General features: G+C 41.8%; 1 protein-coding gene across 6 annotated transcripts in view; it reads right to left on the bottom strand.

Moving 5' to 3' along the window:
- ATXN1 (ataxin 1) overlaps positions 1-23,651 on the bottom strand; it is a 406,204-nt gene that overhangs the window by 367,176 nt on the left and 15,377 nt on the right. The window contains exon 1 of one of the 6 annotated variants that reach the window (XM_032647555.1): positions 11,371-12,725. The exons of 4 other annotated variants lie outside the window; for them this stretch is intronic. The gene's annotated coding sequence lies outside the window, so the exon portion shown is untranslated. Of the gene's footprint in view, positions 1-2,010; positions 2,574-11,370; positions 12,726-23,651 lie in introns of those variants that run through there. One more of the 6 variants, XM_032647554.1, reaches the window with a different exon arrangement.

Genomic DNA, 23,651 nt, shown 5'->3' with positions numbered 1-23,651 from the left:
AATTCTTTGAGGATCTGGTGAAAGCTACAACCCTCGCCCCAGAAAAACACATATTCGTATAACATCATGTAAACACAGTTACTGGGGAGCCGTGGGGCATTCTGAGAAAGTCCAGTGACCATAAATGCAGGCTCCCCACCATCTTACTGCAGTGTCAGCCCACAGGCGCCTCGCCCAGCCTCCTCCCCTGATCACCCACCTGTATTTCTCTCCCCTTCTCTCCTCTTGTACGAGTGCCGAACCCACAGTAAATATTAATTTTAAAAATCCAAAATAATAGGAAAACACTTAAGCTTAAACAGAGAACATATGTCAAATTATAAAGCATCTGAGTCATTATAGTAACCAAACCTGATTCTATACCAGCTTTGCTAAGCACTGTTAATAGTTTCTATAATTTAGGTTTAATTTAATGTTTTCTAAAATTAAGGTTTTGTCACTCAAGTTCTTTAAATGAATAAGTTAATGCATCTAACTTGCTGAAGTTGAACATATAGTGTTGCTTCCCCTGCTCTGTGAGTAACACCACCAGCAGTAAGTGTGAGTAACAATATGGCAATAAGTGTGAGTAACAATACTAGCAGTAAGTGTAAGTAACAATACTAGCAGTAAGTGTGAGTAACAATACTAGTTTCCTACTCTGCTCAAAAGCTTTGTTACAGTTAGGAGTTAAAAGGAAAAAAAAGTTTTTTAAACCATGTAAGATTTTTTCTTCCAAAAAAGGTACAAAGAATTTTTATCCAGGAACTTTAAATGTGCACTGTCATGCATAAAGTTGTCTTTAAATAAGGTTGGTATGCTACATTTTAAATACTTAAGGTTATGTTCATATAAACATTTATGCAGGCTTCTTTATTTCTAAGAAGAATTCTACCAAGGATTAAAAGCCAGTGCCATGATTCATAAATCATTTCAACTAAAAATTCTAAACTTTGAATTCTTTAAAGTTATTTTCCAATAGAAGAGGCCATTCCTTCAAGAGACAGAGTGACATACTATATTATCTTTCTTTCATACTTCAAGATCTCAGGTGGGCCATCTCTGGGGACATTTTCACTTTATGAAAAAGATGCCTTTTTGTCATCCTTTAAAAGGCAGTCTATCCTTACACACTTAAAATGAGTTCAATTACCCACAGTCGGATTGCACAAAACTTATTGCTATAAATCATCTACCAAAAAACAAGCTATGATTATTTCTTAATCCTAAAAGAAGGGCTAAGAGGCAAAATTCAAATGCAATCTTTTATAGATAAGATAAAATTGCTATGTATCATCCCTTTAGTTAAACTTTTTATTTATAAATCTAGCAAATTTCCCTGTGTAGACTAAATTTCCTTAAGCTTTTCTGGACAAATTCCCTGCGTTCAACAGCATAAGTTCCAATGTTTAGTCAGAAAAGAGGCTATGGAGCATTAAGACAATTACACAATCTGAACTTCTAAGTATATATTTTTTTAAAATTAATAACATAGTGTACTTCCTTACTTAGAAGGAAATTTAAATTACAAAGAATCTGACTTTCAAAATTCCTGAACGCCAAAGCCATTAAAAACAGCCCGTGAGCCAAGGAGCTTCACGAACTATTTATCACAGTATAACATTTCTGTAATACGAAAGTTTCTGGCCATCACGTAATTTCAAATTCATGTCCATGTTCACTCCATCCACAGTGTTTTTTAGCATAAAACTAAAGCGTGTTGATTCCGGTACAAATCATAAAGGAGACTATGAGGAATGTTCAAAGTAACCTCAACCATGATGACTTCACATTCAAAAGATTTTTCTCATGTTAATAACATTTAAATCTTTGCCTCTGTCTGACTCACACGCCTCAGACTGGAAGGTGAACCAAATAAGCTCCTCCGGCCAGGTGTGGGAAAAACTTCACTGTCCTAAGTACAAAGTGGATGGCAGTCCATTTTTCAACTGGACAGGCTAAATATGGGCACATTTCATGAGACACTGAAACAGGCAAAGAGGAAAAAACAAACAAACAAAACAAACTTACCTCCAATTCCTCAGTAGGAATCTAAAGAAAATTCATGAAATGTCAGCAGGTTCTTTAAGGTGTCTTTTTGATTAATGGGAAATCCAAAGTCCCCAGGCATTCAGATTCTGTGGGCATCAATGTTCTCCTCCAAGCACTTACGGTCATAAAGGAGCTGTAACATCTTCTTCCATGACAATGGCCTCTAATCAAATCAAGTGTTCACCCTCAGATAAGCTAGGACCTGGGACCTGGAACCCTTTGTTGCAGTGTTTGCACCTGGACTAAACTCTCCTTGAGCAACAAAATACAAAGAAACTATATGGGACTAAAAATAGCTGCATGCATGTGCAGTTGGGGCAAACTACAGACAACAAGATACAAAAAGCCAACTGCCACTTCTGAGGATCCAGGAGCAAAAGCAGGGTACTGGGCATGCCCCCTGCACACAGCACCACCAAAGGGGCAAGAAGACCGCCTAAGCCGCCCCTCCAGCCTGACCCCTGGACCCATCCCTACCCTCGCCACATGTAAGGAACCAGATCACCCCTCCTTGGGGAGTGAGCAAGGGAACCTGTTGTTTTTGCTCCCTTCTGCTGCAGCAGGGGCCCCAGAAAAGCCTCGCCTGAATTTCTTGTCTGGCCTCTTATCATTTTCTATTGATAAGAATCCCAGTCAGTAACGATCCTTGGGAGGGTATAATTTTACTCCATCCACCACCACCAGAGCAAGCAACTCCATGAATAGGGTGGGTGGAAATAGTCCCTGGAGCTGACTATAATCTCATTGTGACAGAAAAATTCCGATGTAGGGTGGATGGAAACAGCCCCTGGAGCTGATTGTCATCTCACCGTGAAAGGAAAATGGGCCACTTGATGAGACAGACAAGGGTTGTACAGGGTCGAGCAGTACCTGGGCAGCACTCCGCCTCAGCCCTGTGCAGATTCACATCTTCCCCAGCAAGGTCAAGGCCCAGGGCTATTCCCAATTAGACCAGAGAAAGGCAGGAAGTGGAGAAGCCCCAGGCCACCGTGGGGTCCCCAAACAAATGCAGCTCATTTTAACAAGTCAAACCTGTTGATCAGTAATGGTCCACTTGAGGGAAGGAAGGTCAGAAGACTGAAAATAATTTACTTAGTAAGATTTAAAGAATGAAAGTGCATCTACGGTTTCCACCCCACAATCCCTTGGACAATTAAAATGAAAAGCACATTCACGTCTTTTTGCTTTACATGGTGTATCTTGCTTTGTATCTGTTGGACACCGGACGCCTTCTCTAGAGCCTTCTTAAGCAAGAAAGCAGAGTTTTCTGTTTACTCAGGTTTCCAGAACTGCTATTTATTACTCCACTACAGCATGTTTTCATTCCAGAGGACTGTGATTGTTAATTTATTGCGAGTTTCTTAAGGAGTCAAAACATCCAGAGAAAAGCATGAGCTACACGGGGCAATAAAGGCTAGAAAATGTCTCAACAACATGGAAATGACTCGCTGTCTAAAGATCTGAGGCTTACGAAACACTCTACCCCTCAGTTCACGGTAAATTTGTTCGGATGAAACAAAAAACAGCTCGGACCAGTTTTCAAGTCAGAAACCAAATTCAGAAAAACATCTAACTTGAAATATCCTATGAAGAAGACTTATAAACTATGTTTCCCTCCTCTCTCTCATCAGTGAGGTCAATTATCACTTGCACTCAGGGTACATATTTGGTTACTGCCTACTCCCACCTTCTCTCCTCCAACAAAACTTTCGCCCAGATAAGGGAGAGAGTCATCTCCATACAAACGGACTACACTCAGGCCAGCATTCTTCTGCACCATTTTTAAAAAAAAGAGGACAAAGCATCCAAGGGAAGCCTAAGCATTTCTATGAGGAAAGACTCCATAAATGCAGACCTTTTTGATCAATTCAGATCCCAGTGCACAAGGAGCAAAGCACAGGGGCAGGAATGATCGGTAAGTATTTGCTAAATAAAAGCAGCTGGCGTTTCTCTATCCTCTTGACCCCTTGTCCAGCAAGTTCCCCTTCCCCACCACACCCAGAGACGTTTTCCTTTTGGTTATAACATGGAAGCCAATCACTGGATTAAGATGAAATACTAGGAAGGAGCTCTTCACACTCAGTGAACTATAAAAAGTTGGGGGTGGGGTGTTCCCAATAATATTCGAAGAGGTTTCAGTATAAATCTTAGTGTCACTGTTAAGCTGAATCGGAAAACATCTAAGGTCACAGAACTCATCTTTGAGGATGATGCCAATTATCATTTTTCAGTGCAAATTACCAAGACCTCTTGAACACGATTATGTATGACACAGAATAATTTCTTAACAGGGTCCTGTTTCAGGTGGCTCTCCCAAGAGTTCAAGCCATATGGAGCCTAATTAAATAGTCAACTTACTCCCTCCTTGGTCTGAACTTGTATGACATAATATTTCAAAGGCTATTTTTTTCCAGAGAGTAATTCACTTGAAAACATAGTGGCTTATTACCAAAAGCCTCCTCAATTATGAAGTCATTCCTCTCATGTACAAAGACGGTTACAGCCATAAATAAATGGCCAAATTCCATTCCGTCTCTTTCTATCTCTCCCTCCCTCTCTCTTGCCCTAGTAAATTAAGATCAGTAAGTTCAAAATTTTCAAATAGTCATAAAATCATAAAGTAAATGGATGCCTTAAATATGATAAAGGAACAATCAATTTATTTATTTATTTTTTTTTTTTGCTGTACGCGGGCCTCTCACTGTTGTGGCCTCTCCCGTTGCGGAGCACAGGCTCCGGACGCGCAGGCTCAGCGGCCATGGCTCACAGGCTCAGCCGCTCCGCGGCATGTGGGATCTTCCCAGACCGGGGCACGAACCCGTGTCCCCAGCATCGGCAGGCGGACTCTCAACCACTGCGCCACCAGGGAAGCCCGGAACTATCAATTTTTGATCCAGATGTAGATAATTAGGGAAGAGGAATAAATGAAATGCATAAATAATGCCAAAATATTAAGACGATGGTAGAAATTTCAGCTACTGTGTGTATGTGTATATATATATATATATATATATATATATATATATATCAATTCTCCTAACATACCAAAAATAATAATAAGTGCTCGGTAAATTGGGTTCAGATAAGATGCCTAATATGAATAAGAAAATAAGCCCAAATCATAAACTTTTAAAAAGAGATATAGTTTCAAAGAAGCAGACACACAGACAGAGATAACAAACTAGTGGTTACCAGTGGGGAGGAGGAAGGGGGAAGGGGCAAGATAGGGGTAGGGGGTTAAGAGGTACAAGCTACTATTTATAAAATAAGCTATAAGGATATATTGCACAACACGGGAAATACAGCCAATATTTTATAATAACTATAAATAGAGTATAACCTTTAAAAATTGTGAACTCGGGCTTCCCTGGTGGCGCAGTGGTTGGGAGTCCGCCTGCCGATGCAGGGGACGCGGGTTCGTGCCCCGGTCTGGGAGGATCCCACATGCCGCGGAGCGGCTGGGCCCGTGAGCCATGGCCGCTGAGCCTGCGCGTCCGGAGCCTGTCCTCCGCGACGGGAGAGGCCACAACAGTGAGAGGCCCGCGTAACGCATAAAAAAAAAAAAAAAAAAAAAAAAAAAAAAAATTGTGAACTCACTATATTGTACCCCTGTAACTTATACAATATTGTACATGAACTAAACTTCAATTAAAAAAAGATATAGTTTTAAATCTCTTAAGTACTTACAGAAAAACTTCAAAATGAGCAATAAATTATTAAGTGAATACACTATGAGAGCTTTATATTATATAAAATAGCAATGCATGCAAACAGGTACTTCTAAAGTGCTTTCCTATGTACTCTTTTCCTTTCTGATGTACTCAATATTTTGTCTGTGATATAATTTGTATTACTTTTCAGCACAGAAAATCTTTTTTCACTGGAAAATTACTAATATAAACTCAGATGTGGACACGAATTCAGACCACGAAAGGATCAAAACGAACAAAATTTCTGTCCAATGAAAGTGAAACCTTCATCATGTAGACTGTTTCTTCCATTCACCAAGCAGAGATGCTTCTGGGCACAAAAATAACTAAAGCTGTCCTGAGCAACTGGAGAGTGGACATTTGTTCACTCCTTCTACACAGATTTATGCACATCTGTACTACTCTCAAACGATGAAGCTGCAAGGGAAAATTTAGAGGTCACTTAGTCCAGACCCTCATTTTACCTGCAAAGCTCTGAGGATTAGAGAGATCAAATGCCACGAGCAAGCTGAGTTTATTAGAGAGAGGGAAGCGGGTTCCTTTCCTCCCTGATCCTTGCTCTTTCTGCCTCACTGCCCTGGACCCTGAGAGGCGGCAAGAGCCCCCAGTCACATGGAGGCTGGCTGGGAAGCAGGACCTCTAAGAAACGGAATGAAGCAATAATGACACGATAAAATGAGCTGTGCAGACAAGTACACAGGAACTGAGGGAAGTGGGGAAGGAGACTGGTTCAGGCTGAAATAGCTGGGGAAACCTTTCCGTCCTGGAGAAAGGGAGGCTCACGCTGGACGTTCACGGCAGGGTAGAGTGTGGGAGTAAAGGCAGAGGGGTGAGGAAAGAATCTGAGCCAAGCCTGGTGGTCAGAAATAAACACGATATGCACAGGTAAAGGCTGAGACCTGGGGTGGACCCCAGGTTATGTCCACACTCTCTACCACCCTCGGTCACCCTCTCACCCACGCCACCACCACCACCTCCCACATGCCTGTTACTTTGCCCTAAACACTACACACATAAATTAGAAAACCCCAAAGGAGCACAATAACATGATAACAGTACTGAGCATCAACAGCATTTACCAGGTACCGAGTGCTCTTCTAAGTGTCTTACATATATTGACTTATTTAACCCTCATGCTGATTATAATCCCCACTTTTCAGATGAAGAAACTGGGGCATTAAGTGACTTGACCAAGCTAGTAAGTGGCAGGGCTGGTATTCGTATCACAGGAAATACAAAGTCCTGGGATATCCAACGATAACCGAACACACAGGCATAACAGGCCAAGTTTAAGTAGCAGCTTCAGAATAGCTTGGCACCCTGTTCCCTATCACACAGCCTTTATCCCTTCCTGTTCTCCTGATAATTCAGTCCCAATTGCTAAGGATTCTTAAGGCTGCTGTCACACCTCCAGGGCTACTTCCAAAAGCCCAGGAGAGCTGATCCAAGTGGTACCTCAGCAATCCAAACACAGTGGACATCTGAGACAAGCCCTTCTATAGAGAGATGGCTGCCATCTGGCAACTGAGAACGAATTTCAAAACCATCCTCCCTTTTTGTACAAAGTATCTGGTCATGGAGTTTGTTATCAGCAGAACCAGGATTAAAAACTGTGACCTTGGACTTCCCTGGTGGCGCAGTGGTTAAGAATCCCGCCAATGCAGGGGACACGGGTTCAAGCCCCGGCCTGGGAAGATTCCACATGCTGCGGTGCAACTAAGCCCGTGTGCCACAACTACTGAGCCTGTGCTCTGCGAGCCACAACTACTGAAGCCCGCGCACAGCAACGAAGACCCAACGCAGCCAAAAATAAAATAAATGTAAAAAAAAATTGTGACCTCTGTCTCTTCTCTCTCTCACCCTTATTCTCCCAAGGCGTGTATCTGTATTTTTGGCAAAGCAGCCAAAGGGAAAACATCACACGGAGCCTTCTTGTAGGGTTCGAGGTAAAATGAGTAACAGCTGGACGGAAAGAGCAAAGAGAAAGTGAATCATGGATATGGTGCTAAATCTATAAGCTTTTTCTCTGGCTTTCTTTGAAATGTTTTCTTTAAGCTCAGAGCTGGAGGCTTATATTTACACACAGCACAACTCCACCTGAGACTCCGGAGTTAGGCTCTCAGTAACATGGAAAGCTCATAACCTTTTGTTCAAATTGCAGCATCTGGACCTGCAGTACTTATGTCCCTTTTACAACAATGTAACTTAAATGAGGCAATTTAACTGCCAGGGCTTGACCAGGGAGATGTGGGTTAGGGGGACCTAACAGCGACTGGTTTCCTGAGACCCGACAACTTCCTGCAATGATGTGTGGCTCTGGGCACCACAAACTAAAAAGCCCTCCTTTGATTCTCAATCCCCATGGTTGTATCTTACTTTCACCTATGGATTCTGGTCCTTCCAGCTGATTGCTGACACACTAGGAAGGGGAAACAGGCCCACTGACCGTAAGTCACAAGGGTACTTAAGTGTTTTGTGCTTGCTAGTGTTTCAGGCATATTAAATGTTGGACACTCTTCTTCCTTACTCCCCGGATGAATGAAAAACCACTGAGATCACTGCAGGGGTAGCAACAGACTAAAAAGAAATAAACTTTTTACAATAAATAACAACTTGGAATACGCTTTTAAAAATAAAATTAAATGCCTTTGTACAATAAATGATATTTGTTACTGCTCGATTACAATTTAAATTGTAACATTCTAAAGGAAAAAAATCCCTTTGTATAAGGTGGAACTTATTTTAAAAAATGTCTGAACACAAAGCTTTCTGGAATTAAAAGGTAAAACTATATATATATATTTTTTTTTTTTATTCTACAAAATACAGGAAGAGTATTAGAATAAAACCCTCTACATTTCTTAGGAGCCATGTGTACCAAGACTTATTTATAGTAGCCTACATAAGGCTTGCATTCATGCCCACGGCTCTTTTATAATAAAATTTTCCTTCAAGTTCTCCTTTTGTTGTGAACTTGTTATTGCCTTCCCACTGGCTATACACAACCACACATGTCTTTCAAAAGCTAACTGAAGCACAGAGAAGTAAAACATGATTTATTCAAGGTCAACTCTCCAGTCAGTGGCAAAGCCATAAATACAGCCTCTACACCGCAGAGTGTTCTGGGTGCTGGGCCACACTGCACCGTGAAGTTTTGACTCTTGATTGCTGTTTTCAAAATTCCCTTGGGTAGGGGCTTCCCTGGTGGCACAGTGGTTGAGGGTCCACCTGCCGATGCACGGGACACGGGTTCGTGCCCTGGTCCGGGAGGATCCCACATGCCGCGGAGCGGCTGGGCCCGTGAGCCATGGCCGCTGAGCCTGCACGTCCGGAGCCTGTGCTCCGCAGCGGGAGAGGGCACAGCAGTGAGAGGCCTGCGTACCGCAAAAAAAAAAAAATTCCCTTGGGTATTTTACAGCGGCTCATGTTGACAAGCTAGAAGGAAGCAGCTTTTAACAAACTTCATTAACATTGCACAATTTCACATTCTTGGACCTATCACACATACCAATTCGTTTTTAACACAGGCATTTAAAACTCCCTTTAAGACACTGTACAATTGACTCAAATATATATGAATGGGACAGGATTTAGCAGCCTAAAGTATATCCTGTTTTCTTCCCATTAAATGCAGCTGAATCACAGTGCATGGTAAGCAGTTGGTGCAAAAAGAAATGCTCTGCAGTTAGGACAGCACTCAACTGCACTAGACCCCGTCCTAGGATAAGAATCGCATGAACAGTGCCTGGCAAGGGTGAAAAGGCGGCTCTGGGAGTGCAACATGCATTCGGGGGGCGGGGGGGGGGGGGAACATCACAAGTACTGAGCTGCACTGAGAAATGAGGGCACCAGAGCTATCGTAAAAAAACACTCACAAGCGCGTGCAGATTAAACAGATAACGAAGGATTTTTTTTCTTTCTGTTTTATAAAAAGGGAGGTCATTCCTCTCGCTTTCAGGACCTTAAAAATTAAACCAGAGTAGCCAAGGGCTGGAAGCCTTTGAAGAGAGCCTCGAGCATACTTCAGGACCTTAAAACCAGGAGAAACCTAACCCCAGGGAGTTGTTTACTTTGCTTTCTGCTACCACACTCCAAGACAACTTGATAGAACAAATGGGCATTTTATTTTGCTGCTATAGCTCTATCATGAAAAAGCTCATTTGCCATTTTATTTTTATCTAATCATGCTGGCTGTTTTTTGTCTGTCTCTCTCTCCCGTCTACCCCCATCCCACCTACACTGGCATTCTCTGTGGTCAAAGAATCTGTTTCAGTATTAGTGTTCAATATAACAAATGTCAAGTAAACACTCTACACATTTCCTGTGCTATTTAAAGCATCCTAAGCAATTATTTGCTCTAAAGTATTAAAGTGTAAATTTTCTTAGCTGTGCCAATTCTTACAGTAATAGCTGTCACAGAACCGTACTTAGAATACTCAAATGCAGCTTTTAAATCAGCTACACTCTTAGGCTACATTTGCCAAGATTTTTCTAGTTTCCATATTTTTACAGCATGTTTTTGAGACAATGTACAAAACTGCAACAAAGTGTCATATGTAGCTCTTTTTTTCATATTTTAAGTTATTAGTAGGCACATTGGTATCCTCGAGCATAGATTTTTCTCTAAGCAAAAAGATGAGAGAGAGAAGATATAGACAGACACATATGCACACTTTAACCTCAATACTATACTGCTTTTTATTACAGGCCAAAATTGTGACCTTTGAAAAAATCACATTTGATAAAGCTCCAAATCATATAGTTAGTTCATAAAAGGGTCCCCTAACATTAGTTCTGTAAAGAGTGCATGCTATATCTATACCTACAAACACATGCAACACCAGAAAAAATTAACACAAGACATACATATATAAATGTGTATGTGCAAATGACTACATACAGATACACACATATGCCTTTATAAGCACTTTTATGTTCAACTAGATGTGATTATTTTTAATCTTTTAAATTCATTACATGTTTTTGTAATGACATGGGAGTAACTTAAAAGTAACCTAGCTCTAAGCCCTTAATAGCTAAGAGTGCATTAAATTGCTACCTTCTCTTACAGAATTGCATGACCCTTGGAAAAAATTTCATGCAACAGGGTACGATTTGCAAACAAAAACCAAAAACCTCCTCTGCTTATTTTTTTTTCTTTGCTTATTTTTTTAATGTAGTTAATTATTAGAATGTACTTTTCAACTGATGAAAGAATTATATTATTCCCACCAGGCCCGAACCCATTTTGATTTTTACATATTGTCCAAGGTATTTACTACTTGCTGAAAGACAGCATTCAAGCATTAGGGGACAACAAGGTTACACTATCTTAACATGTTCTACTCAATGGCTTCTGATTGTGTTATGAAGTGCCCTCACATTGGTTACCAAAAACGTTTCGCTATTTTAAGAGTCACACTGTTAAGGAACCACATGTCTGCATGGCTAATATTTGTGACTTATAACCTGACAAGCTTTTTAGAGATGTGTCAGCCCAAGTCACATTAAATCACCCCCTCAGATGGTCTGTTTGTTAGCATCCCTCCAGAGCACGCCTTGCTTGAGAGGGGACGCGTCCTCTGAGAGCACCAAAGAAACTATCACCCCACCACAAAATCCCCCATACCAGTCATGGCATTTAGGCCTGCACATCACGGCAGAGGACACTCTCCCTGACCTTTTGACGCAGATCTGACTCAGTTCCTCTTCATGCCCCACAATGGCGAGAGAAAGGAGGGATGACCGAGAGATGAGATGACCAAGCAGCGAGGAGAGACGAGAAAAAGGAGGGAAAACAAAATGAGCATCTGGCTGGGATACATTTTTGTGCACTTTTGTTAAATGTTTTCAAACATCATTTTTCTTTAGTGGCTACTTCTGAGGTGGGAAGAAAGGTGATGTGATGGGGGAGGACCCCACAGAGAGGACATCGAATTCGTGGTAATTATGAAATCTGGGTGGAGAGTTAGTTGAGTGCTCACTGAATCCTTATTCTTTATAGTTTATCTTGGTTTGCAACTATGCTTTTGTATATAGCTCACATTCATGAAAGCAATCTTGCAAGTCTCACGATGACATGGGTGGTAAGCGATAAAGTATAATTAGTTAAGAGCATAGGGTGTGAAGTTAAAATGGTACGAGTTGAATCCCAATCCTCCCAGTTACTAGTTGTGTGACCTTGGGCAAGCTACTAACCCAATTACCTTATCTGTTGAGTGGAGATAATAACTACCAACTAGGTTTACTGTGAAGATTAAGTGATCAGCACAGTGGCTGACATACCCTAAATCCTCAATATGCCAGCTAGCCATTACTATCATTAAAAGGATAGGTTCTCTGCACAATGACCTTTCTTTAGTGTGTGTGCTGTTTCTTGTGTTTGGGATCATGAATCTGGTAAATCAATATTCGCCAACCAAATGATTTATTGAATAAAGATATCAACAATCAAATGCAGTGTTTTTAAATGAAAGGCCATATATTGTTGACCAGAAGATGCCGAAATGAATGAGAGAAACAAATTTAACACTCCCACAAGCAAAGGGTGAAGAACTTGAGTATCCAGGCACCCTTTCCGGGGAGTCTAATTAATATCAGCAATGTCAGCTGTCTCGTACAAGAGAAGATCAATCCAGCACTAACTTTAAAGTCTAAAGACATCTACCATTCAGGACTTCCCTGGCAGTCCAGTGGTTAAGACTCCGTGCTCCCAGTGCAGGGGGCAGGGGTTCGATCCCTGGTCGGGGAACTAAGATCCCACATGCCACATGGTACGGCCAAAAAAAGAAATAGGACATCTACCGTTCGCCCTTATGAGTATTCAGAGTGCACAAAATATGTTAAATCCTAATATCTTACATTAGCAAATAATAATTAGCAAAATCCACGTGTATCTTTTTAAAAGCTATCCCGGGCTTCGTTGGTGGCACAGTGGTTAAGAATCCACCTGCCAATGCAGGGGACACGGGTTCGAGTCCTGGTCCGAGAAGATCCCACATGCCGCGGAGCAACTAAGCCCCTGCGCCACAACCAGAGCCCGCACTCTAGAGCCCGTGCTCCACAACAAGAGAAGCCACCACAGTGAGAAGCCCACGCACGGCAACGAAGAGCAGCCCCCGCTCGCTGCAACTAGGGAAAGCCTGCGCGCAGCAATGAAGACCCAACACAGCCAAAAAATAAAATTTAAAAATAAATAAATAAAAATAAATAAAAGCTATTCCCCCAATAATATTGCAAAAGAAATCAAAGAATAATTTGTTTGAAGCCACAGGCCACAATTTATTCAACTTTATTGTTCCCTCTGGGCATTCACAGGTTTGCAAGAAATGAACAAAATGAAGTTCAATGTAAATTCAGGAGGTTGGACAGAAAGATGTGTACGGTCTCTTAAACATCATGAATGACAAACTGCCCAAATGATCAAACTATTAAATTCTGAGTTTCATGAATGACAAAGTACCTCAATAATCAAACTATCATCAACTTTAGTTGATCTTCATAGCTAAACTCAAGAATTAGCTGCTACATTAATGATGACATTTATCGAAGATATTCCTCCTTCCTTAATTTCAATTTATGTGAGCATGGTCAATCCACAGCTCTTAATTTCAGTATTTAATTCTATTATCACAGTATTAAGAGTATGCCTAGGCTCTAAGTGTCCGGAAGCATAAAGAAACTGGTAACTCTGAGAAATACATATGTTTCGGAGCCAAAGGAAGAAAATTAAGACATTTCCTTTTTTTTTTTTTTTCTCTTAATAATTCTTAAATCTCCCTTTGGTGTATTTATTGAGCATTAGTTGTTATTTAATACAGTGGCTCTCCCAGGAGAAAGAAAATCAACGAAAAAATAAGACTTTTCCAGGGATAAAGAGAGAGAGTTGCAATAGAGAAATACCAGAGGGGAATAATCTTTATTTTATATAGCAATTAGAACCTTATAAATAGAAAATATACTTTTAAAGTCATAGCATCGGCTTAGAACTGGCCAAAACTGAACATATTTGGAAAGTTACCGATTACTGGTGAAAACAAAGGAAAATCCAAACTGAAGGATTACATTTCTCTCAAAATCAGTCACTTGCATGTCTGTACCTCTGTCATAAAGTGTTTATGAGTTTGATATATATTCCAGGCATACGTCTCCTTCTAGAGAGCAGAAACTCCTAACCGTCCATATTCCAAACTGAAACAGATCCATCAGCATTTCACCTAAGAACAGTTCCTAAGAGCTATTAGCAAAGGCTATTCATAGACAGAGAATCAAAAGATGTAAAGAAAAAAAAAAAAAAGACGTAAAGATTTTCAAGTCAAAATGTAATGCCTGGGCTTCCCTGGTGGCGCAGTGGTTGAGAGTCCACCTGCCGACGCAGGGGACGCGGATTCGTGCCCAGGTCCGGGAAGATCCCACATGCTGCGGAGCGGCTGGGCCTGTGAGCCATGGCCGCTGAGCCTGCGCGTCCAGAGCCTGTGCTCCGCAACGGGAGAGGCCACAACAGTGAGAGGCCCGCGTACCGCAAAAAAAAAAAAAAAAAAAAATGTAATGCTCTTTAAGTTTCTGAAGCACATGCTTAGAGAAAACTTTCACTAAACAGAAAAGCAACAGCAAGACCATTATCCCTTCACAGAAACCAGCAAATAAAGAATGTATGCACAGAACACCTGGATTTGCTTTCCTGTTTCTTTGCCAGTGACTTTTATACATACATATATATATATATGTTTAGCTAACTTTCAAACAAACATTCAGAGCACTGAATGACATGCAGTCACACAGATACACTCTCACACAAAAGAGAGCAAGGCTGACGCTATTTCAGTATCATGAAATATTTTCCTAACCATGCACAGATGGAAGTACAGACTTTTCTGCCAACCGCCTGGTTCAGAAACTTTGCTCTATTTTTAATTATTTGGTTCAGAGGACCCATTTGTGATTAACTTCTGTGTTGGATGGCACAGCAAATAAAGTTCCTGACCCACAGCAAAGAACACTGAGAGAAGCTTAATTACTTTTAAACAGCAAGTGTAATATTGTAAACCATGTGTAGGGACAACTAATTTGTCAAAGACCTGTTGATGGTTCCTGCAGTTTGAAGCTGTGGAGTGTATCAGTAAAACAAAAATCCAGGAGGTCTTAAGGAAGTGACACCAAAATGAAGTGGGTTTTTTTTCTCCTCTTTTTTTTTAAAATTGAGGTATCACTGACATAAAACATTACATTAGCTTCAGGTGTACAACATCATGGTTCAAGATTTGTACACACTGTGAAATGATCACATTAAGTGTAGTTACCATCTCCTAATGACGTTCTTAATAACAAAGAAAAGTTGGTCTTTGAGAAACAACAATGGAGTGAGAAATGGAGAGTAAAGAATTAATAGTGTCGCATGTCGCAAGGACTAATCTTATTAGCACTAAAAGTTTCACTTTTGACTGGGATCTGAGAATGGAATGCCAGAGCTCTACGCACAGGAAATAGACTCAGATGCAAAGAGAAGTTGGTCAGGAAACTCAAACCATAGAATTCAGAATCACACACTAGAATTGCTGAGCAGATAAAATCCCAGAAGAGAAGCAGAAAGAGAAGCAGTGGTCTAGCAATAAGGCAGAAAAGATAGTCAAGGTAAGAATGGAGCAGGTTGGAACTGTTTTATATTTTTAAGCTCTGTGTTACTTTTTAAAAGCTGTTTCCAAACAGAAAACAGTAAACCCAAGTATCAAATCAGTATAAATACAGAAAGGAAATAAAATATAAGGCATCCAGGTAAGAACCTTGAAGGTAGAATAGAGCTAAAACCTAAAAGACATTTATTCCTAGAGAAGTTTTCTTTTGATCAATTTCCCTAAAATTTAAGTCTTTGAGGTACCTGGAAAACCTCAGATTCTACTGAACAATAGGTCACAGAGAGCCAAAATGTTTCAGGAGTAATAGTCTGCAAATGAGTCCAAGATCAATGCCAGAATGATCTGGGGATTGAAAAAACTCAACAACAAGCACCTAATTTCTTCTTGAGAAGTGTACAAATGGAGAATAACAGAATACCCTTGGCAGGGGTATGCTGAAGTCCAGCTTCTTAAACCACTATCACTGGCTACTAGCTTTTGGCTGGGTTGGTTGACATGGCAAGACCGTTAGAAGGACACAGACAGAGTTGTGGGCAATTATGAAAGTTCAATAATTGGAAGCAATTCAGGGAGCCATCATGTGGAGGAAAAAAAAAGTGATCTGTTCCAGAAAGTCCAAAATAAAGTTGACTCCTATTATACATATTCATATTCTTCCTTCTCTACTATGCAAATCAGTGAAGTATATGCATGGGTATGTGTGTTGGCAAGAGACTAGAATATTTTTTAAAAACAGAATTAGAAAAAAAGCACATCTACGACTGAATTATTGATAGTTGCAAACGGTTTCATAACACCAATGTAGTATGATTACTATGGGCCACAGGCCATGGCTTAGAAATGGTTTTTATTTCATTTAGAAATGTTTCCATTTGCTATAACAATAGCCACTGTGCTGAGATGGGATTTGACCTGTGTCTCTGTCCATAAAACAATCCCATAAAAAATGTAAACATGAATTCAGTTTTCTTTAAGTCAAGAAAAACAAAACTATGGTTGTCAGAACAAGAACGGCTTTCTGTGGGATATTCTAGTTAAATGAAAGCTATTCAACCTGAATCGATCGCTGTATCCATTCTCCAATACACAGCAGATTTATATTTCACAAGGTTTTTGACACAGAACAAAATGTTACTGAAATACCTCTTCCATTCCTTTTGTCCTACATAACATTCCAGGGGCTGAACTCCCAACATGGGGCATATATTTGTCAGCTTCTGTTTGCACTGGTTCTATTCTAGGTTCGTCTTTGTTGCAAATTTTCCGCGTTGGCCCTTTCCTGGCAAAACATTAATATAGACTTTTGGTTGTGCTGCAACTTGCAATAAAAAAACACATTTTTATTCTGCACCATCTTTAAGCACCTGTAACTATTAAAAATAGGCCCTGCTGTTTACACCAATGACAGAACTTTTTTTATATACATCTGCTTATATAAACACTAGAAATTCAGGGAGAAAATTATTGCAATCCAACAATCCACACATTCCTACGCAAAACCAATCACTTGAGGATTTAAAAGCTAGATCTGTGGCGAGAGACAGGCTAGAGCTAGCAGGAACAAGTCTGTACAAGATGAATTTATCCTCCACTGCCTCTCCGCTCCAGGTCATCCCAGGACTAGGCTTGTGGGAAAATGCCAAGATGGAAAGAATGGGTTGGTGCCTGTTTTCTAGCATATCTGTGTAAAAGACTCAACAAGAGCTCAGAGCGAGCTGCTGCTCTGAAAGGGACAAAAGGTGGGGAGCTGCAACATGGTCCTGGCCATTGAATGCCTAAGCCTAAGGCAGCTCCAACTCGGTCAGAAACGGATTTCAGACAATGGGGAGCTAAAACACTGGATCTCAGGGCTGATGTCCAAGAGGTGGTCTCTGAAGCTGGGTGTCATCCTTTAGGGTGGCCCAGAATTAAATGGTGACGCATTATGCCTCCTGGCGAGTTCATATATACTTTGAACGGCACAGACACCAAGTCCCGTGGACTTCCACCGAAGATCTTGGGGCAAGGAGAGACGTCCACCAGCGCTCTCTGTGACCTGTTAGAGAGAAACATTCTTAGCTACTCCATCACCAAGCAAAACTCCCCAGCTAGGCTATAGCGCCTTGACTCCTAGGAAAAAGCTGTAAAGAGATTGCCGGGAGGAGGCCTACAAGAGAGATGGCCTTTGTCTGGTTTGCAGAATCACTGAGGAGGACTCCACATATAAAATCTAGCTTCCGTAAGCCTCAAAGAGAATCAGACTCCAAGTATTTCTGAAACCAACAGCACGGTCGTCAGCACCAATTACTTCTGCAGAGACAGAAAAGCCTTCATAACAGTTATTATACGTGTTTCTGGCATCAAGAGATGGATGGTGATTTTTACTAAAAGATTAACTGCTAGATGTCCTAGGACAGCAGATACTCATCATGAAAGCAACTCAGTGTCTCGCACAGGCTCTCTCCAGACCAGGAGGCATACATCTGATTCACAGGGGGCTGCATGAGCTTCCTCTACCCTCTTTTTGTAGCATCCAGCAGAAAGACAGGAGGGACCTACCAATATGGAAGTGACCTGACTGTAATGCCTTCCCACCCACATAGGAAAGAACTTCCCAGAGAAGATGGCATCAGTTTTCAAGATTCCATGGATGAGATCAATACAATTTCCTGATGTTTTTTAACTTTGCTGACACTGGTGCATTAAAGGAAATATAGCTCGAGAAGCTTAACTTTAAAGGTGTAGTGGCTGCAGAAGAAAAAACACTCTCTACCTATCCGTCAAGTTCAAGCTTAGGCGCTACAAAAACTAACGTCAAAATTTATAAGAGGGAATGGTGTACATTCAAGGGGCTGTACTCGTCTTTCTCCATCTTTCCAGCTCCATCTCAAAACTGCTCTATTAGGCCCCTTCGATGAAGCAAAGTTCTGTCTTTTCAGTCTACAGATTCAGAGACACAACTGCATAAGGCCTGGGGGATCTCGGCTTCACAAGGTGATGGAGAAAGCACTGAACTTCATGCAGGTCGGAAGGCCCAGGTGACAGCACAAGCCATGTGTGTTTTAGCCCTGAAACCTAGCAAATCTGTTAACCTCTTAGGTTTTGTTTCCTCCTCTAGAAAAGGAAGAGGATACTCTCTGCTCTAGGGAATCATTAGGACTCCCCAGGGCAACCAGTCATACGAGGCACTCTGACTCCTGTGATACGCTATTATCAGCTGAGATGGACCCATGACACACTAGCTACTGCACACAGTCCAGATGACTGTGGTCGTTAGGGCTATGTTTACTAAATCGGAGGCCCAGACTGCAAACCACCACCAAGAGAAAAGGGTAGTTGTGACCAGTCCTGTAAGAGATACAGGAAAACATAGGACTTCCATCCCAATGAAGTCTTTGAAGACCCTGCACATTTAAAATGGAAAAGTTTAAAAAAACTTTTTTAAGGAAATCGTTTCCTGAGACTTCAGGGTAAAAAGTGCAGCATTTAGAGAAAGAAACTCCGAGATTAGTCAGGTCATTGAATGTTCTCTGCACAGCAGAATAGCAAACAGCTAGTGTTTGTTCATTTTCATAGATTAATAACCCTCTCTCCAGGGCTTAAAGATGATATGAACTGTGACTTCCAGAGTTTTGTTTGGAGAAGGCTCAATACTCCTGGGTAAGACCCATGTTTCAAGGACACATGAAAAAATATTTCTTCATTTCACATTGCTTCTTACTCACATTGGCCTATTCTAATCTCTAGGATGACCAAAATGGATCTAAACCTTGCTGGGAGGGAAAAAAAAAAGAAAGTAGTCTTCCCCCTTTTTTTGCATCTGTTTACAAAGATTGTTAAAACAGTCCTGTTCATTTGGATGACTCTGAGATGGAAAAAAATATATAACCTGTTCCTTCTGAAGAGTAGAGAGAGGTACAAAGGGTTACAGAGGCTTCAGCAGAACAGGAAAGCCAAAGTAAAACACCAAAATTTGGGCTTAGATGCTATCACTGTATTTCTTTCAAATGCAACAGAAAACAAGGTTTTATGGAAGAAGATTTCTAAATAAAAACTAGATAATCTTTTCTCCTGTCAACAAATAATAGGTAACTTGTCTTATGGGCCTACGACCACTTACAAGAGGAACAAAACTGCTAATCTTATGAAAAGTGTCAGATCAGGCACCAGAGGCAGCAGCCAAAGGGAAACATTCCTTTCCCAGCTCCTTATAAAAAGACTGTCTTCCCAAAAAAGCCACAACTTGGGGTCATACTTCTCAATGGTCTGGATTACAGCACGGAGCCTTGAAAAGGGGAAGAACAATCAAAACAAAATTCATCCAGAGTCCTTTCTGCCCCCATTTGGAACTTGCCAGAACAGAGCAAGGTAGAAAGGGCTTTGGGGCGCTGCAGTGGACAATGGGCCCAGGCCTCGGTTCTAATGTCAGACCCCTTTCCACACCTGTCAGAACCTCCATCAGAAGCATGCAGACCCTCACGTCAGTGATCACCAATGGACACCCTCTCCCTGGAAATGGTATTTTCACCCACCACCAACAGGGCAACTTCCAGACGAACTCACGTGCAAGAGAGAGGAGGTTGTCCCCGCCAACTCAAAGGGGCAGGGGACACCACGGTCAGACCCCACCAGCCCCATTCCTCCTGGGCGGGGTCACGCAGAGGAGGGTTTCAGGGCTCCCTGGTCCATGGCGTGCTTTACCTCCACTTGACCAACCTTGCTTAAGCCTCCAGAACTACTCTCTTCCAGATAAAATGATCTCCTTGGGAAAATTATCCCACCAAGAACTTTCACCTGAATCAGAGAGCAGGGTCACAAGAGCACGTAAGGGAGACTGATCAAAGCAGAGAACAGGTGTTTAGGAGGTGAACCTCAAATCCACTCATTCATCCCACAGGTTAGCGGTGTTTCTAAGAATCCTCACGTCATCGAAATCCAACAGGAATTTTTTCATTGCAAAGAAAAACAGTTTTAGACATTCAACAACTCAGTAATTTTTTTTCCTGTGTTGAAGTTCAATGATAATAGTGTTTGGTGTGGTTATAAGTGTAGTGCTATAAAATTTAAATATCACTGAGCAAATCCAGCAATCTATTCCGTTTCCAGAAAATTCGTTACTAGGCTTTTCTTTCTCCTGAGCAGAGCCCTCTTATAAATTTTGATCACCTTTATCACTCATTCTTTGATGCACAAAGGTATTCAACAGATGCCATAGCTTTTTCCACCACTGTGGTCCACTAGGCCCCAGGGCTGGCTCCAGACCACAATCCTGTAAGTCATGGTCTATATAAAGAGATGGAATTGCATCCAATTTGCATCATACAAACCCACATTGTAGGGGAAATGCTTACATTTATTGCAGCCATACTGGATGCCAAATGCCAAGAATGGTTGGTGGGGGGAGGGGGGGAAACAGTCCTTGCTGTCCCTGCTGTCACTGAGCTGGGAAAAGAGGTGCAAGATGTTACAACACGAGAAGAACAGCAGGGGGCTCTGGGAATCCCCGACAAGCAGCACAGGACTAGTCCCCGGGCTGCCCGAGGAAAGGACTCTAAACCAAGATTCAAAGTTAGCCACACAGATAGAGCTGGGTAGTTGGATGTCAAGGAAGGGGAACAGCACGACTAAAAGCTGGAACATAATAAGAAAGGACAGGGCACTTTGAAGGAGGAAACGCTAAATGACTGAAGCAAAGAAGGGGCAACAGATGAGTGACAGTGCCGGGGAGATAAGCAAGGGACCCCAGAGCTGCTGGGCCAGGTTAAGGATTCAGAACTTCAATGAAAAACCAAGGAGGTGAAACAGAGATGCAGACAGATGTCTAAGAGTAAGAAATGTTCACTTTGGCCTCGGAGAGGAAAACGGGTTGGACCAGAACAAGTGCACATTGAGAAAGGCCATTGAGGAGGGACAGCACATCTTAAATCACTGCAACCCAGCAGGGCCACTGGTCCCAGTTCAGGTCTGGAGACCAGACTCCCCCAGAGCTCCATACCCGGGAAACTGCCCCTGCCCTCCTGCCCGCAGAGCTCTCTCCAGGGAAGAGCTACAATAGCAAGGGAAGCTGGGCAGCAGTGGGCCCCTCAGTCTAACCTGGATGAAAATCAAACCCGCGAAGCTCACTCCTCAGCAGGTGGCCTGTGGGACTAAGTCAGCAGAAGGTGTGAAGAGCCCAACCCAGGATCCTCGAAGAAGGGTTCAACCTCGCCAAGCCTGGAACTCCTGACTATCTCTCCAGGCCCACGGGAGGGAGGCTGCCAGGCCTCCAGCACGGCCCCCACGGCAGGGCTCCCCGAGAGAAACGGGGGTCAGCAACACAGGGCGGAGAGCCCCAAAGGTGGGCAGAGGAGACGAGACATCTAGGAGACTGGCCCAGGATGGATCAAGGTCAAGGAGTGAGGAAGAGGTAGGTGGGAAGGAAAGTAGAAAGGGGCCCTCGGCAGTAGAAAAGCACTAGGGTTTCAACAGGGAGCGGTTCCCTGGTGTTCAACAGGGGAGCGGTGAGCAGTTGAGAACGAGGACTATTCCAGCCAAGCTGAGCTGCTGGCCGGCCAGGTACAGAATGTGAGCTGCAGTCATCTCCCTTCTTCCTTCCAGGCTGGCCCTGGGTATGATCACAGAAGAAAAGAGACATCATAGAAAATCTTGGACTTTCATACAACAAAAAGTCAGAGAACCCAAATGAAAAACAATCGGACTGGGGAAACAGCTGCAGTACATATGACTTTAAGAAAGATCAATTTCTAGAGCACACAAAGAGCTCACAGGCACAGATGAGAAATTATCAAGACTCCCCGTTTGCTAATTGTATAAAAGAAAATCAGTAAGTAAACACAGATGGAAATGTTCTGCGACTGAGAGGGATCAAAGGAATGCAAATTTTAAAACCAAGAAGCCTATTAAAATTAGCCAAAAAAGAGTAAGTCCCACAATTAATCAGGTTGAAGCAAGACATAGTCATGTATCATCAGTAACAATGCAAATGTTGTCTTTTACAAAGCAGTTCAGAGCAAGGCCCCTCCATCTAGGAATAAGCCTTCTGACGTGACTGTATCCTAAGAAAATACTTAAGTGTACAAAGGTAATCACTGCAGTTTTATAATAGTAAACAATTAGAACCAACTCGAATGTCCACAAATAATACAAAACCTAAATTAAGAGAAAACAACTTGATGGTATATTATATAATCTTTGCAAAGGATAACTGTCCAGTCTAGGCTGCAAACCAGAATGTTTATGCTAAATAGAAAAAGCAAAAGTGAAAAAAGATATATGTTAAATTGTCAAGAACTAAAAGACAACACCTAATAGTGACTTATGGACTGGGATGGTGGAATCAAAGGGAACTTTTGCTTTCATTGGTTTTCTCTTATTGTAGTATAGACAACAGATGTTTAAAATGTAATATTTCTATCCATTGCACAGCAACTAACACCCTCTTCTGTGGATCAGGTCGACCTTCAGTAGAACATCACACCCAAAACAGGGAAGGCGGTCCAGGCCCTCCCAAGTTTCAATGGTCCGTCTGGAATTCAAACCTGCCCACGAAGGACTGTGAAGGGCTCCTCCTACCCTGAGTAACCCCAAAGATACAACTCTTTCCTTAGTTCTTGTTTTTTTTTTTTTCCAGCCCTTAAATTCTATACTTTCCCCTCCTTTCTTTTCTTTAAATTATGTACTGAGATCCTACCACAGGCAATATACAGTGAATGCTCATTTGATCCTTCCAGCAATCCTGTAAGATAGACCTTGTCATCATCCCCATTTTACAGATGAGAAAACTGAGGATCACAGATTTAAGAAATGTGGACTGGGACACACAACTAAGGAGCCAGGGCTAGAATTCAAACCTTAACCTCCCTGTCTTCAAAGCCCTCACTTTTAACACCCCTATTGCCTCTTCCCTTCCTCTCTGCCTATGAAACAAACAAAACAACAAGACGAAACACTCTTAAATGTCACCTCTTCTATTTGCACTGGCTGCCGAAAAACACTATTCAATGAGTCAAGAGACATCAGTATGAACGGTTTACAAATGAACCAACAGGACAAAGTAATGCTATGCACACTAACTGGGAAAGTTGATGCGGAAGAAAAAACGAATTACCTCGAGCCTCAAATCTGCACCTGCAGGTAAAACCAGATGACATGCAAAGGATTTCTACTTGTAAATTAAAAGCAGAATGTGACCCCTGATGCTACTGCAAAGAGCTGAGCTTCTGCGCTCTCCTTACAAAAAATTATTCCATAATTAGCAGAAAGATTCCTTCCAGTTGTAACACAGCCACTCCAGAAATGG

The sequence above is a fragment of the Phocoena sinus genome, chromosome 11 (genome assembly GCF_008692025.1).
Source record: "Phocoena sinus isolate mPhoSin1 chromosome 11, mPhoSin1.pri, whole genome shotgun sequence".
In the NCBI taxonomy this organism is placed as follows: Eukaryota; Metazoa; Chordata; class Mammalia; order Artiodactyla; family Phocoenidae; genus Phocoena; species Phocoena sinus.
The sequence above is the reverse complement of the archived record's forward strand: the minus strand, read 5'-3'. Positions and strand labels throughout refer to the sequence as shown.